We start from the raw sequence: 16,758 nt of genomic DNA, 5'->3' as shown, positions 1-16,758 counted from the left end.
GTCAAGAGTTTCGCATTGGTGGTTATGAAATTTTTACAATAAGAAGTGGTTCAAAGGCCACATAGGCAAGCGCTACCACATTTTTTGCGTGGTAGAGTTCGACTCTAAAAAAGATAAGTTGCTTGATGATCTTGCGTTAGATACAGAGGATAGCGAGGAAAAGTTTAACCATGGCATCTCCTATCATGCATTCTCGGGCATCTCCGCCCCCAACTCTATGCGGGTCTCCAACCGCCTCAACTCCTGATAGGTAAACGTTCTCATCATTACAAATAGTAGTCATAACTTTATTCGTGAAAGCATTGTTCGAAAAGTTGAATGTAAATTCAAGTAACACCCAGTTTTTAATATTATGGTGGAAAGTGGGTCACACCTCAAGTGTGTTGAGGTCTGCCTGAATGTTTGTTTGAGTTAAGTTTGTATTAAACTTATACGTCTTACCTATCTATGGTGTAGATGTGGTCTTCGGTGTGCACTGGCTACGGACAATAGGGAAGGTAGCTTAGAAAATTTTCACTATGAAGATGACTTTTCGAAAAGGCAAAGAAGAGGTTATATTGGATGATATCTGACCTCCTACAGCAAAGGAGATTCACCCAAAGGTGGCCTTGAAGTTGTTGAAAGGCACCCAGTAAGCCAACCTACTCACTGCCCAAGCAGTAGAGTCGAAATGGATCTCATTCCCTTTAGATGTCTCAACAAATCTAGCCTCAATGTTGGTCGGATTCATTGATATATTCGATGAGCCATGCAGACCGCCGCCTATGAGGTCCCAAGACCACTGTATCCTCTTGAAGGTTGGCACGAGTTCTATAACTATAAAGCCTTATCGGTACACACACTACCAAAAAAGATACTCGTCGCAATTTCACAATATTAGACTTTTTGCAAGTTTTTTGTAATTTCTCAATACCTCATGCAATACTCTTTTAGAATTTCGCAAGGTATGGACTTCCGTAACACTTTAAGGATTTTCGCAAGTGTTTAAAATTTTGTAATCTTTTTTGGAATATCACAGCCTCATATGCAATTTTGTTGACGAGTTTTGTGACTCCATTCACTTTTAGTGTCGCGACCCTTGAAAATAAAAAATTTGCAGCTGGGAAATGTAAAACCGTAAAAAAAAAGTAGAACCTGCAGAATTGTGGATTTGGTAAATTGTAAGACATTTTTTAAAACACGTCATTTTTGTCGTATAGTACGATCATTTTTTGTATCATCATCTAATTCGAAGCGGACCCCAGATCGATTCACTTCAAGGTCTAATTAGGCCCTGCTAAAAACTTAAAAGATTAAACCTCACATAGGCAGAAAGTTGATTCAGTTCTTTTTTATATTTTATTTTTGCAAATTTTTTAATTTAAAAAATAATTGACCAACTCAACCTGATTTTATTCAGCCATTGTCTGAATCTTTTTGAAAAATTGATTTGATTTAGAAAAACTAATTTTGATAGCTAAGGGTTTGGGAATGGTCAGATTACTATGAGAACAGTGAGAAGGTAATTTGTGGAAATTCTAAAGTAGTGATTTGTATTTGTACTCATAATCAGAATTATTTACCAATCCCTGGGATTAATATTGGCTTCATGTTTCCAAATCAGCAAACTCCCTTCCACTCTCAACTCTTAAACAAACCCCAAACATTTTTTTTTCTTTTTTTGGTTTTGGAGGGACGCACAGCTAACTGATTTCAAGAGCTTCAAAGCAATGCCCCCAAAAAATACAATATCAAGGTGCTCGGACAGAAAATTGCCCAAGAGACTTTTGATACCATTCATCTTCAAGATGGGAGGTGCCTAAAAATCCTCCTAAATCAAATGCCCTTCATGTAGAGCTATCAACGGGTTGGGTACCCTACTCATCAGAGTGCACCCGAATCCACCCAAATTACAAATTATCAAGCTTGGGTTCATGTTTCGTTGGATCACAAAAATGAAACCCAAATCCAGATCCATATAATTTTGAGAAGTTTAATTTTACTAAAAAATTGTATAAAACACTCAGTTCGGGTCGGGTATTCGGCAAAAAAGAACCGGGTTAGTTGAACCCCAAACGTATTGCTTGCTCGGATCGAGTCCGGTCATACCCAAATAAGATTCAGGTCAGGTCGGGTACCCGATACAAACCCGACTTCATGTGGATGGGCCTCAGGAGCCTTCACAGTGACGGTTTACTCTCTAGATGAACGGCGTCCGTGGCTACAAAATAAACGGCCATCTTGCATTCATCGTATGGACGGCATCTTCATCTTGGTGCTGAACGACAGCCACCAAGGAAGGCTCCTTTTCCTTATTATGAGCTCTGAGTTTTTTTCCATACATCATTTGAGAACCAAAGGGAGGCAAGCATCCATTCATTCAAAATTCCAAACTTTCATAATCCCCAATTCTCCAAAACAGCAATACTAATGATTCAATATTTCTCTTGCCACAATCCCCACATCACTCGTGAAGGCCACACCACTAAAAAAACAAGAGGCATAGAGATTAAGGACTCCACCAAAACCAACCCATTAACATCCCTTATATGAATAAACACAAAATCATGCTTTACATCATCTACCTGAAACACAAGGGAAAATTTTCCCCCCTCCTCCTTCCCTCAGAGTAGAAGTGTCACCCACTCGCTTTAACATGGCATGGAGTGGCAGCACCTTGCACCACTCAACTCCTTCAAGACCCTCACAACCTCAGAGAGCACCTCAGCTGGGTTGCTGCAATCCATCCCAACCATATAGCCCAAACACTGCAACTTCCTCTTCACACTCTCTTTGAAGAATATATCATCAATGCACCCTTCATCATCCCATTCCTCTGAACCACAACTCTGGCAATTCAGACCGGAACTATCTCCGGATTTTTCATCAGCAGAAAAAACAGCATTATTCCCATCTTCTAGCTCTGTAGCATCGAAAGACCCCGTTTTTTTTTCGGCCATCCTTTGGGAATCAAACAAGTCCGATGTATCGATTTTAGCGTTTTTAAACGCAGCAACATCCATGGTCTTCGTCTGATTAGAATTTTCGGTATCACACAAGGAACATGATCGGTTTGCCATGCCAGAAGCCCGTGAATTCAACACTCCATACGGCAAATTCTCTCTAAGCACTGTGCCGGATTTCTGAACCTTGCTGGAATCCATCAAACACTGTCAATTAAAGCATACAAATAGAAGCAAAATTATATATATATATATATATATATATATATATATATATATAGAGAGAGAGAGAGAGAGAGAGACTAGTAATGCTACTGTGCTCTGGGAGCACCTACTCCCACATACTAGAAATCATAGTTGTAGGTTGTATCTTCTCAATCAGACCTTATGGATGTACTCAACCTAGTTTATTTGACAGTGATCATGCTTTGGCTCATATTTTTTTTAAATAAAAATAAAAAATTTTAAGTCAATAAATTTTGATACATTGCGAGCCGTTGATTTTTAAAGGTCATGAAAAATATAAATGTATGCTATAATCACATGATCCAAAACTTGTTTTCTACTAAATAATACTCATAAATCATATCTACAGAAGATTGAAAATCTAATGCTTCTAGTGGGTGGGAGTAGGTACTCCCGGAGTAACCTATCATGTGTGTGTGAGAGAAAATATTTGCTACTAATGAAGTGGCAAAATCTGACACGACCTGCCAACCCGCTTCTTAGCCGGGTTCGGGTTTGGCTTAAACGGGTTCGTGTCGTAACTGCCTAACCCATTTATTAAACGGGTTCGTGTTAGGGGTATGCCAACCCGCCAACCCGGCGAACCCGTTTAATAAACGGGTTAGGCAGGCAGGGCAACCCGTTCAACGGAACCCAGCCCGCCAACCTGTCTGCCAACCCGTTTACCCGAACCCGACCCGCTCGCCAACCCGCCTACCCGATTGCCACCCCTACTAATGAGTTAGAAATTACAGGTGCAAGTTGTAATGACTCAATCTAACCACGTAGATGTGTTCAGCATGGTTTGTTTGCGAAGGCTCAAGCCTTGGACCGTGCTTTTCTGATGTTTACAGAGTGATATTTTGAGTTATGAAATTTTGGCACATTGTAGGCCTTTGATTTCTGGACCCCTTTAAAAACCTAATTGTCATAAAGACATGATTCAAAATAAGTTTCGTAATAAATAAACCAAGTAGAATACATCCACAAAATTTGATCTACAAAAAATTAGTTCTACTCATTAGTTACTTACCCTATACATGTCTTGCCAAACAGTGATCAAATGAGAAGGTTTCAGCATGCTGGATCATAATCTTGACACAAGGTATATATATTAAGCATCATTAAGTGGACAATTCTCATTCTATACATAAATACTTAGTTCGGAGAGGTTACAAGAGCCCTTGGTTTTAGCAACCAGACACTAACCAAGCTTCACTAGTCGGTGGCTAGTGTTCCCAGGAAGCGGGTTTCAGATTTGGACCTGGTTACCCATGTGGGCCGCCAGGTCCAAGATGCAACGTTTCAGATTCTGTTCTGGATCCAACCAATCAACTAATTAAAATTGGCTTCCAGTCTACCAAATGCAACAGAATGGACCCTAGTTATGTATGTCAACCCGAATCCATATCCCTACATCCCCATGCGCTCAGTTGAGTAGCAAACCAAAGCATCCCATGCAGCCTCCAGCTGGTTAGGTAGAATAGAAGCCCAAGGAATGCAGGTCCAATCGACCAAGCCTAATTTGATTTGAATGATCAAGGTGCACCCTCACCGTCACACCAATCGAGTCTTTGCCGACCAAGCCGGTCGGAGGCGTGCCATCTCGTACGGAATGGCAAAGTTGCAATTCCAAAAGATGTATGACTCTATGGTCACGATCACGCACAAGTAAAAATCAGACAGCCAAGTTGCAGAGAGATCGCCAGTCATAAATATGAACAAAAAGAATTAGTACTAAAAGAAAAGAAAGGCCGCAAAGAATAGCAAACAAAAGTTACAAACGAAACCGATCTTTTTTATGGAAAAAAAAAAGAGAAAAAGAACAATTTGTTGGAAGAAGAGAAACGCAGCAGTAGAAATCTGTTTGTTAGGAACCACGGGGTAGAAAAAGGAAGACGGGAAAGCGTCAGAAGAAGGAAACAGCAATCGAGGAGACCCCGGTTCGAATCCCAAGGGGCATTATCGGTCTAAAATAACAGAAAATAACAACAATAAAATCCCATGTTATTGCTGCCAACTCGATATTGTTAATTTATTACTAGTATATAGACAAAACGCACAAAAGTGGAGTCAAACGGAGAGACGACAATACAGATGATGATCAGTATGCATGACTGAGGCTCAGGAACCCCGAAATTAGCAAATCAATAAAAACTAAACACTTCGAAGGGAAGAAAAAATAACGAAAGCAAGCTAGGGAAAACAAACAATCGTTACATAAATTCCAAACGAACATGACGGTATACACAACCAAAATAAAAAATCATTGCATGAGAGAGAGAGAGAGATCAAAAAAGAAAAAGAGGAGCAAACGAACGCGATTTTCTTCACGAATTAGATCGAAAACCCATAACGAAACTTTTCACACAGAGTTTCTAAGAAAATAGGAGAAAACGAACGCGATTATGTTCACGATTTTCATCCAAAACCATTACGAAACTATTTCACACTAGAGAGAGAGAGACTGAAGAAGTAGAAACCGAATGAAACTTATGCACTAGAAAAAGTGAAGGAGAAATACCGGAGAGATCCGATGGTCGAAGAAGAACGAGTCCTTCAAGACGGCCACCGCCGATCTGCAGAGCCGCTCTTTACGCTTCTTAGCAGCAGCAGCAGCAGAGAGAGAGAGAGAGGGAAGAACGTACTGCCGATCGAGCGCTACCTATAAGCGGACGGCAATGAATGCGGGCCGTACCTCCTGAGATCCGCCATCGACCCGAACCCGGCGCCACGCCAACTGCCGTATCTCCCTCCCCGCGATTCTAGCGAATCGTACGGCGGAGACAACGCCTCCGTCGTCCGACCCACCAGGCCTGAACGTGAACGGGTACCACTCCCACCTCTTTACCATAACCCAAATAGTCCATCACATTCACATTCACATCACATCCGTCTTTGTGGTTCTATTTTGCATCCGAGAAATCCAGACCCGATTGAGATATCAACCACTCCCATGTAAAATCAGTACCGATACACCGGACTGCAAATGGACCCGACTTGGTTGGGTATCCAACATGACTGTGTGGCATACAAACATTACTCCGGGATGTGGGTCTCAAAATTGAATCAAAATATGTTTTCAGACTGGATCTGGACTTTGGACTCTTTACAGATTCTGATTGATATTTTCCATCGGATTAACACCCAGTTTCCAAATAAATTGGACCAGTTTGTGCTTTTAAATTGCATGTTAAATACATGTTGCCTGATGGTTAATTAACCGTATAAAAGTTGGATCCAGATTCAGTTCTACTTAATTATCAGATCTAATTCGTACTCAATTCAGAGTTGGCTTATAACTTGGATAAGCCATGGACTGGCAGGTATTTCAACTTACATCTGGATCCAGATCTGACAGAAAGTGTCAATCCAAATTATTGCACAGGTTCGGAGAAAGCTGTTTATGTTAAACATGGATCTAATCCTAATGTTCATTCAATCGGATTTTAAGGTCTACACCCTTATGCAATGTGTCAATTTTTGGATCAGATGTCTATTTGAATCCAATCCATCTGCACTCCTGCTAGGCTGCTACTACTTGAGCTCATACCAACTTGGTTGACTAGGCTTCGTCAAGACCTTGCAAGTAAGTTCAAGAGTCAGCACGTCTCGATTTGCATCAGATGAAATGAGTTGAATGCTAAAGTCACACTACCATAACCAAGGTCTCTAAGGGACTGTTTGTTTCAAGCCATTTCCATGGGAGAATGAGTGGTTTTTCATATGATTTTACGGTTCCACCCATTTTTTCGCCCGGGCAAAGCAAACATGGTTGAACAACGAAGTGATGGGGCCCATGGTCAATAAAGGTGTTGTTACCTATTGACTGCATGATTGACATAAAATACCAATCACATCCCCAACTTGCCAATCAAAAAGATAAAAAAATTGGTGATTTCTTGCGAGATTTTCAAAATATTTTTTTATTTGAAAAAAAAAACATAAATACCGCGATTTAAATGCGATATTTACATTTTAAATGGCTATTTATCGAGAAAAATTTCATGTATTTTTATTTTTAATTAATTTTTATTAACATTTTCTTATAAAAAATCTTTTTATATTTATTTATTTATTTTTTATTGACAAGATTTTTGCCAAAAAAATGCAAGATTTTATGACATTTTTTCAATTTCTCACGAGTTTTTGAAAAACGAGAAATTGCCGATAAAAACGTGTGTCACTATATGCCTACAAGTTATACAACCATACCATTTGGGGTTCGAACCCCGTTGATTAGCGACGAAATTATTGTGACTGACCAAGAGGCCGTTGGAATGTCACGAAAAGGAGGGCTTTTCACTAAAATGCATGCAACCCCCCATGCATATTTGCCGCAAAAAGAGAAGCTACTTTTCAATGTTTCACCTCCCTCCTTTGGTTTTGTCTTTCATCAAAAGGCTGCCGAGGAGCTCCCTTTCAAGATAGGGATGGCAGTGGACCGGGGCGCTGTTGAGGGACAAGGCCCGCTCCGTCTCAAAATTCTAACCTCTATTCCTGCCTCCATCTCCATTTCATGTCCAACATCCCCGATCCAAACGGGGCAAGGCGGGGTGGGGTCTCATTTTTCCTCGATCTACTACCATCTTTAAAGAAGGTTCGGAGACGGGGCGGGGCGAGAAAAAACATATGTCCATCCCCCCATGAGTTTTGATTTTAACCTCTATCCCCCGTTTTATGTCTTTCATCCCCGGTCCAAACAGGATGAGGTGGGGCGGGGCGTGGCGGGGCGGGGCCCATTTCTCCGATCCACTGTCATCCCTATTCCAAGATACACAAACGCACCCTAAAAGGGGCAATTCATTCGCGGATGGACAAGGATAGGATACGCTGTCCTGTCCGGGCCCTGTCCACGTGCTCTCTCTAAAAAAAAAAAGCTTTTGGGTGAGTCTGGCACCGTCCTCCCATGTTCCGTCGGGGAGAGAGGAACAGCAGTGGATGCTGTTTCTGCGTCCATGGGATCCGCGTGTTGGGCGTCCCACAGATGCGTTTGGATGTATCAAACGGCTCCTAAAAGTTCATTTAAAATCTCAAAAAAAAATATCAATAAATATTAACTATAAAAATATCAAGAAAATATAAAATTGAAAAAAAAAAAATGCAAAAGCGGATTCCTTTTGGGAAATATTAATTTGATTTTGCAATATATTCAAAATAAGGGATGTCTAACAATATCGCAGATTTTCAGGATTATATCGGTCTCCGAAAACTTCAAACTATTGACGATATTTTGCAACGTAGCTTGGGAGCGGGGGCTAGGTAATGGACTTTTAATTGACCAGCGTTTAGGCAGAGAACCGGCCCGCAGTCCGACCCGAATATCGAAAACTAACGAAAGGTGGTCTCTTCCCTAAACTACCCCCAGCTCGTAATTATTTTACTATTCGCGTGAGGAACCTGTACCGTGTACGGGGTGTCATAAAAAGGGTATCTCTGTCCTTTCGCAGACGTTCCAGGAAGATCTGTCACAAAGATCCACCTATCACATCATCAGAGTATCAGATCTCGAAAAGGACGAGACGCTTCTCTTCCTTGAACCCCGTCACCAAACAATAAATGACCGAACTGTCCCTTAATGTGGTGCGGATCCTTTTGTGCACCACTGACCCGTACCCATTTTTTATTTATCCTTTTTTAAAATGTTTTGTCCATCTTTTTTTTCAAAAATTTCCTGGAGGAAACGACTTCTATGCCTCTGCCGAAAACAAAGGTCTGGATTTTTTGGATTGAACTTCGATCTACGGATGTCATTGGTTTGAATTGGAGTCGGATATGTATCTGACCAAATATGTGGGACCCGAGTTTCAGTTTCCAGTCTCACGTTACAATCCAAATCCGACGGGTACTTGAATCTGATCACTCGTAAAAATGCATGACTGCTAAGCTATTTAGGCACCCTACAGGAACCGGGTTCATTAATGCCTACATCCAAACGTAATCTGACCCATTCACTGCCCTTCATTAGTCAATCAAGGTAGTACAATTGAACTCCACAATCCAAGTTCATAAAGGCATGATTACATACATAGTTCACCAGGATCCGATGCAGGTATAGAGTTTGGTAACCCATGTTGGAGAATAATAATTCACCCAGTTCGGATCTGAATCCGACAAAAATCTGATCCATTTCCACCCGGCGCTAATATTTGGCAACAAACCGTCAGTAATTTGGTCAATGTCAAGGGGAAGAAGGTATGGGTTTTCAAAGGACAAAGGAGAGGGCAGGGCAGGGGGGTTGGCGTGCTCTTCACACGCGCGAGCTGTGGACTTCGTCACGCGTGTGTACGGACGAGATGAGGAGCCCGCATCGAGGATTAAATGCGCGCGTGCCCGACTGTACGACTCCGCGGCCTCGCACGCCGGGCAGCACGCGAGGGTTCTTACCCAATAGATCGCCGACACGCGTCTGATGAAGGTCAATCTGACGTCGCGTGCGGAGCGGTCCCACCAATGCAACGTTCGGCGCGGATTTAGGCTTCACTGACCCGACCCGGGTGGGTCAGCTCTCTGCCCCCTGATATTCCCGTCACTCACACACGCTGACTTTTGTCCCTCTAGTCAAAGGTGCTACTTGTGGTTGAAACAGGTCGGGTCTGGGTCAGTCAGAACATGGTTGCAACCCGGGCTGTCGTCTGGATTTTGGGAAAGCTGATAAGGGTCCGAATCATAGAAATGAAAACGGTCCAGGTATGGGTGCCGTCTCTAGTAATGGAGAACATCGGGTCAGCCACCCATTGAGTTTGTGGATACCCAACCCAGGATGGCTCGTTCGGACTTCTTGTGCGACCTAGGACCCGATAAGGCCCAGTCATGAATATAGATCAAGCCAGTATCGGTACAAATCAGCCTGAATCGGCCCATTCGCATCGTATCTGCCAGAAATCGATGCGGTACAAGGTTGATTGGGCTTATTTTCTAAAAAAAATGGTTTAAAATAATTTTTATATTTTTAAATATTTTTTGTGACGCGTGTCTTTTTCTGGTTAAAAGTTGGCCGATTCACTCAAAACGATTCAAGGCCCACTACGATATTGCCAACATTGGATCGAAGTTCGAACAATGGTTGTTCCATGTTTTTTATATAGTGTGCATGTTGTTGCGCTGCTGAAGGTAGGGGTGCTAACGGTTTGGATTCAGGCTGGATCCTGCTAGATCCAAATCTGAATCTGAAATGCAAACAATAGGTTCGAATCTGAATCTGGATCCAAATTAAATCTGCTGAGGTAATGTTGAATCCAAATCTTAAGCACAATTGATAATACTGGATCCACAGAAAATAGAAGACATGCAAACGGGTAAAATTTTGATTCGGATCAATTCCAGATCTGAAATAAATATTGATTCAAATCCAATATGAATCTGGAAAGGAACTCGATTGAATAGATCCGAATCTGACCTGAATGCACGTCTGGATTTTACTTAAAGGATTCAAATCCTAAAACAACATTCAGACTCAGATTGGATATCCGACCACATATCCGATCCATTTGCAGGCCAAGCAGAAGGCTGTATGGTAGTACACTTGATTTCCAAAGACCTAATCTCCAGAAACAAAGACTAGCTTCTGTGTAGTATTTGCCACATTTTTATTTTCTATTTTCGTGTGTAAATCGACTCTACATGGTGTTTTGGGTTATTTTTAAATCATCCATATCTTAATGAATTGTGTGCCATGCAATTTTCTTGAATGTTAATTTTGATGGTATGTTGAATACAGGATAAAGCTACTTAACATAATATGTGTACAATATTTTATGCATATTTATGGCTAGATCTAACTTCTCTCTCTCTCTCGCGCGCGCGCGCGCCCATGGATGAATAGGGGAGAGGGATCTTAAGACCATGCAAAGAACACAATGAATGCTATGTACTAATAAAATATACAAATGTTGCATGTTCACCGTTCACTTATTAGGAATGCAAGACCTGTAATTTTTCAGTAAATTATTAAATAAAATAAGAGATATTTTTATATAATTTTGTCATATTGATTTGAAATGCAAATCAAAGAAATTCCACTGAGTTAATTATATTTAGGATGTATATATCTTCAAGGATATATGCACAAACACTCAGGGAGTCATATCTCATCCATTGTGCAAAATGAGAGAATTTTGCAGAGTCAATCCATTTTGTTTCGTCGAGACGAAGAGAATGTCATACTTACTTTTTTTTGAAAAAATATCGATGAAACTCCAAAAATGCACATGCTCCATAAAAATATTTTGTGGGCTCCACATAAATATCTCTAAAAAATATCTTGTAAGCTCCACGTAAATATCCCATAAAAATATCTAGGTAAGCTCTACAAGGAACGTAGTCAGCCTTATCCAAAAATATAAGAGTAAAAAGAGACAAAAGGCATGTTTATCCCTTGGGATGGGATCTACACCTAAGGCCTATAAATACCCCTCACCTCCTTTAGAAAATAAGTCTCTATATTCTCTCTCTACTTTCTCTCTATAGTCTCTCGCTCCTCTTTCTTTCTCTTGGTTTTAGCCTGGACCAAGCTCACTTAAGGTGAGCTTGAATATGCCTAAGCCTACTTAGGTTAAGCCTACTTAACCTACCAGGTTAGCTTTTCTTTTTCTTCTTTTGTTTTTTGTCTTAGCCTAGGTCAAACCCACTTAACCTAGACCGAGCTCACTTAAGGTAAGCTTCGACCCACCTGACCTACATTGAACTCAGTTGAGTCAAGACCCTTTGGCCTTGACAGCTTGACCACTTATATCTTTTTCTTGACTAGGTCCAACCCATCTGGCCTAGTCTAGCCTACTTGAGGTAGGTTCAAACCCAGTTGGACCTAAACTAGGTTTGATCTGTTTTTGGCTTATACATCATCGTTTCGCCACGCCTACAAGTTCAAAATGAGATGCTCTTAGTTGTAATCGTACCGGACGTAAGGACATGTCGGCCATGACCTAAGAATGTCTCTATGCTGCACCGAGTCATTTCTGCCAGACTTTTTTAGGTTTGCACGTTGTTCTCTCTCTTTCAAGTTATTTTGTTGGATTAACTGTCATGTACGGTAGAATTTTTCTTACCGTACACATTTTAAAAATAATATATAGTCTTAGTCCTTCGTTCACACCCTCTAGAGTATCACAAGCTTGCTTCGGCGTTCACGCACGTGCCCTTGCGACTATCTCTCGATATTTATGATGAATTATGTGTCATAGGGTCTTCATCCTTGGTTTACGCCCTCTAGGCCACCGCAAGCTTGCTTCGGTATCCACGCGCTCATCCTTATGACTATTTCCCTATTTATTATATATAAGTAAATAAATATATATATATATATATATATTGTTTTATGTATTTTACTTAACCCGTTGCGTGGTTTCATTCACCGAGCCTTACTTTACGTACTTTATTTTGTCGTCACATTGTTATGTGCACATACTCCTGCTTTTAATAAATATAACTGCACTATAATAGGCGTACAAATAGTGATTGATCCTTATCGCCCAAAGCGATTCAAAAGGTTTGTCTCATTCAAAATATTATTTGGCGAAGAAACCTCTATTGAAAAGGTTTCAAATTTACGTAAAATCGTATTAACGTAAACATCTAAATCACCAGCGTAAGGCTTAAGTTACTAATAAACCATGGGAGATGCAAAGTTCGCACAATGGTTTACATCTATCCAAACATGAACGTAGCGATTTTCCCGTTAAGCAAGGGAGATGCTGTTAAAATTTCTAACAAGATGATCTCCAAGGTAAAAAAAATGTAGCGCTTTCTCTGTTAAACAGGAGAGATGCAGACAAAATTTATGACAAAATACTCACCTAAGCTAGTATGGATAGCACGATGATTGAAACCCTGTCAGGATGACTCGTTCTATTTCTACCTTCAAAGGCATCGTACTCGTAAGGGCCGCTACGCCAAAGTAGTTGTTGCATCTTATTAGGTCAGTGTTTATTGTGGCTAAATACGTTGAGCAGTCGATCAAATGTAATCCTTGATTATGCATATCTCTGTAAACCACTGAATACTCGTAAGCGTCGTTGTGCTAGAGTTGGTTATCCACCTAGAAGGGGTGAAGCACTCATAAAGGTCATAGACGCAAAAAACATTGTTTACATGCATATAAACAAAACATAACAGCAGTCTCTATTCACACAGAAATCGGCTCATGCTTCAAAAAATTGATTGAAGTTGAGTTCATATTTTCTTTGTGCAAAATGCACTGGATTGCCTATATGGCGCTCGACATTCTAATAAGAATGATTATGTCGTTGAACCCCTTCAAGATTTTATGTTCATTGAGATAGACAATGATGGTACCACCTCGAGTGACATATTATATCTGATGAACGAAAGAGTTCGGGTGGTCTCCAAGTCACTCAGAGGTTAAGAGGTTGAGTTAGCCCTAACATCTAAGGATTCAACCTTGCTACTGCAGTAGAAGGATGCATCCGAAACAGCCTATCGGGGTTTATCTTGACATATAAATTATCGTCCCGCTACAGACAGGGTCACTCATGCTTTTAGGCATACAAAAATACATAGCATAATAAACACCCAGACAGCTTCGTTTGACATCGAAGATAAGTTCTTCTGCATACCAGAGGGTAAACTCATAATTATCGAAATAATGTATTAGCTATAAGTATATCGATGAATGAATGAATGTATGTATGTTAGTGCTACTCATGCATCACCTTATGTAAGGTACTGATCTTGGTACACTGTTGGATCGATCGAGCAAATGACCCAAATTATAATTGCATGGCTAAGCTAGGTGCGATGAGCTCTTGCTTCAGTCCATGGGATACCTATACACTAAGTCATGTAGACTTGAGTTATGGTATTTTCAACTACGCCCCTAAAGTGGTTTTTTATATCTTCAACTTATTATACTTGAAAGAATTGAAATATTTTTCTACCATACCAGAAATGGTTCTGACCTTGTTTTATGGAGAATATAATTACTGAACCTGCGATGTGATATGCGGAGTAGGGCGGCATCAAGATTCAGAGTTTCTCCAGACTTTGTTGAACATTTCATTTACAAACCCAATTTATCTAGTACTATTTGTAATAAATAACTCATTTTGGTTTGCTTAAATGAAATATTTTGGTGGACAATAAGGGATTGTCTACATACCTGTGACTTGCTTCGACATCTTCTAAAACCAGCAACTAACTATCCTCTATTTTTTTGTGTAAAAGTCTTTACTAAATTTCATTGCAAAAAAAAATCATAAAATTTGAACAAAGTCTTGTTTTGAAAATTCTATGCATTACAAGGAAGGTCATCCCAAACACAATAACAAGTGCACACTTGTGTTGTCAAATAACAAGCTGAGAGCTCTTTAAATGCTTCGTTTAGTCCCAAAACCACTCAATTTTTATGCAGTCTTCCTCTGTTTGCCATTACCTTCTTCACAACAACATGGGTTCTAGCTTCACATAAGGAAAACGTAGATTTATATTTCAATCCCAATATGCTACTAAATAGATCACCAGTATTAAATTCAATATTTTCAATCAACTTAGGATCAACCTGCAAAATGTAGTCTTTCTTGAGACTGTCTTGTCGTAGATTAACCACAAGTTTCCACTTGAATGGCTTGAGCTATTCTGCTTTTGGCCTACATCCACGACTCTCTCTCTCTCAATCACAATGGCACATGAGAGTAGGTTTCTTATAAAATAATTTTTATAAAAGGAGATCACTTGCACCACAATTTACGTGAGTCTCCTACAATCAAAGGATACATTAGATGCCTTCTCAAAAAAAAATGATACATTAGATGCATTAGAAAACAAATTTCTTCCTTTACAATTTTCTTCCTTATTAGATTCAACATTTTCTTCCTTATTAAATATGTTGGTAGAGTAAAGAATCCACAACTCATTAAGCAAACAACAAACCCAAAGTAGATCTGCAACTGTAACTACCATTGACTTATATTGCGCTTCAACACTAGATCAAGAAATTGTGGCTTGTTTCTTAACACTCCAAAAAATCAAATTGGGTCCAAGAAAAACACAGTAACCAAAGGTAGAACGCCGAGTATCAGGACAACTAGCACAATCCACATCTGAAAAGGCATTTAGAGAATAAACAGAAGAGGGTCACATATGAAGACCATATCTCAATGTGCCTTTAACCTACAGTAAAATACGCTTAGCCACCATTAAATGAGAAGAGGTAGGTGCATGCATAAACTAACTAACTTGATTAACAACGTAGCTTATATCTGGACAGGTCATAGTCAAGTATTCCAAGGACCCAACAATCTACCTAATTTCCAAATAATCCATTAAAAGATCTCCATCATGCAAGGAGAGTCTGCCATCAGAAGTGATAGGTGTAGTAGAAACTGATTTGGCCCCAATCTGCCCGAATTTGTGCAATAGATTGATAGAATACCTGTTTTGAGTGAGTTTTAAACTCAAAGAGCTTCAAGAAACATCTAAACCAAGCAAAAAAATATAAATCCCTAAGATCCTTCATCTCAAACTCATGATTTAGTTGATAGATAAAACAAGACATGCATGGAAGCTTCACTGCTCCCACTAAAAATGATATCATCAACTTAAAGCAACAACACAATAGTACAAGAGGCTAAATGATATACAAATATAGTAGGATCAACAATACTCTCTTGAAAGCCAAACTGAAGCAAAATCTCACTAAATCATTGGAACCATGCCCAAGGAGTTTGCTTAAGACCATAAATAGCATGACCAAGATGACAAACATGATGAGGAAAATTCAGATGCGAGACCTTAAGAAGTTATTACATATAAACCTCTTCATTCAAGTAGCCATGCAACAATGCATTTTTAGTGTCAATTTGATGAATAAGTCAATGTTTGAAAATAGCAATGGATAAAAGCAACCGAACAGTAGTAGGCCGATAGGCCTTATAACAAGACAAAAAAGTTTCTTTAAAATCAATACCCTCTCTTTGATGAAAATGACAAGAAGGAGACAAGCCTTATGACGCTCCAAAGTACCATTACATCTGAATTTTAGTTTGTAAAACCACTTATAATAATAAATGATATTTGAAGCCTGAGAAGCAGGAACCAAATCCATGAATGATTTTTAAGAAGCGCATTGAACTCATCTGTCATGGCAGCATGCCATTCAAGATTCTTAATTGCTTACTTAAAGGTATGAGGCTTAAAGGGGACGGCATGGGCAAAAAAACAAATTTGAATGAGATGTTTGAGAGTGAGTCAAGCTTTAGATATGTGAGTGCATAACCATGGACTAAGTACGCAATGTGTAAGGTTGAACAAGAGAAGGTGAAGACACAGGGAGAGAAGAAGACAACTTGCTAGATGGAAAGGAGGACGAATCAAGTATAGGTGAGTCAGGTGGGTTGTGGGGAGGTAAAAGGAAACTCCAAGACTAGGATGAAAAAAAAATGTTTTTTGATATGTTATCAATTACACACATAGCTGATACACGTTATACAATACATAGAAAAAAACCAACAAATCATAAAATGTGTAATACGATAACATCGATCTTCATGGTTATCACACTAGCGACAAACGTGGAGATGATACGGTTATTACATTTGCACATTTTGTTATTTGATGTTATCACATCCAGAGATGA

This window comes from Nuphar pumila, chromosome 15 (genome assembly GCF_984573655.1).
Source record: "Nuphar pumila chromosome 15, dmNupPumi1.hap1.1, whole genome shotgun sequence".
In the NCBI taxonomy this organism is placed as follows: domain Eukaryota; kingdom Viridiplantae; phylum Streptophyta; class Magnoliopsida; order Nymphaeales; family Nymphaeaceae; genus Nuphar; species Nuphar pumila.
Note: the sequence above shows the minus strand (reverse complement) of the source record.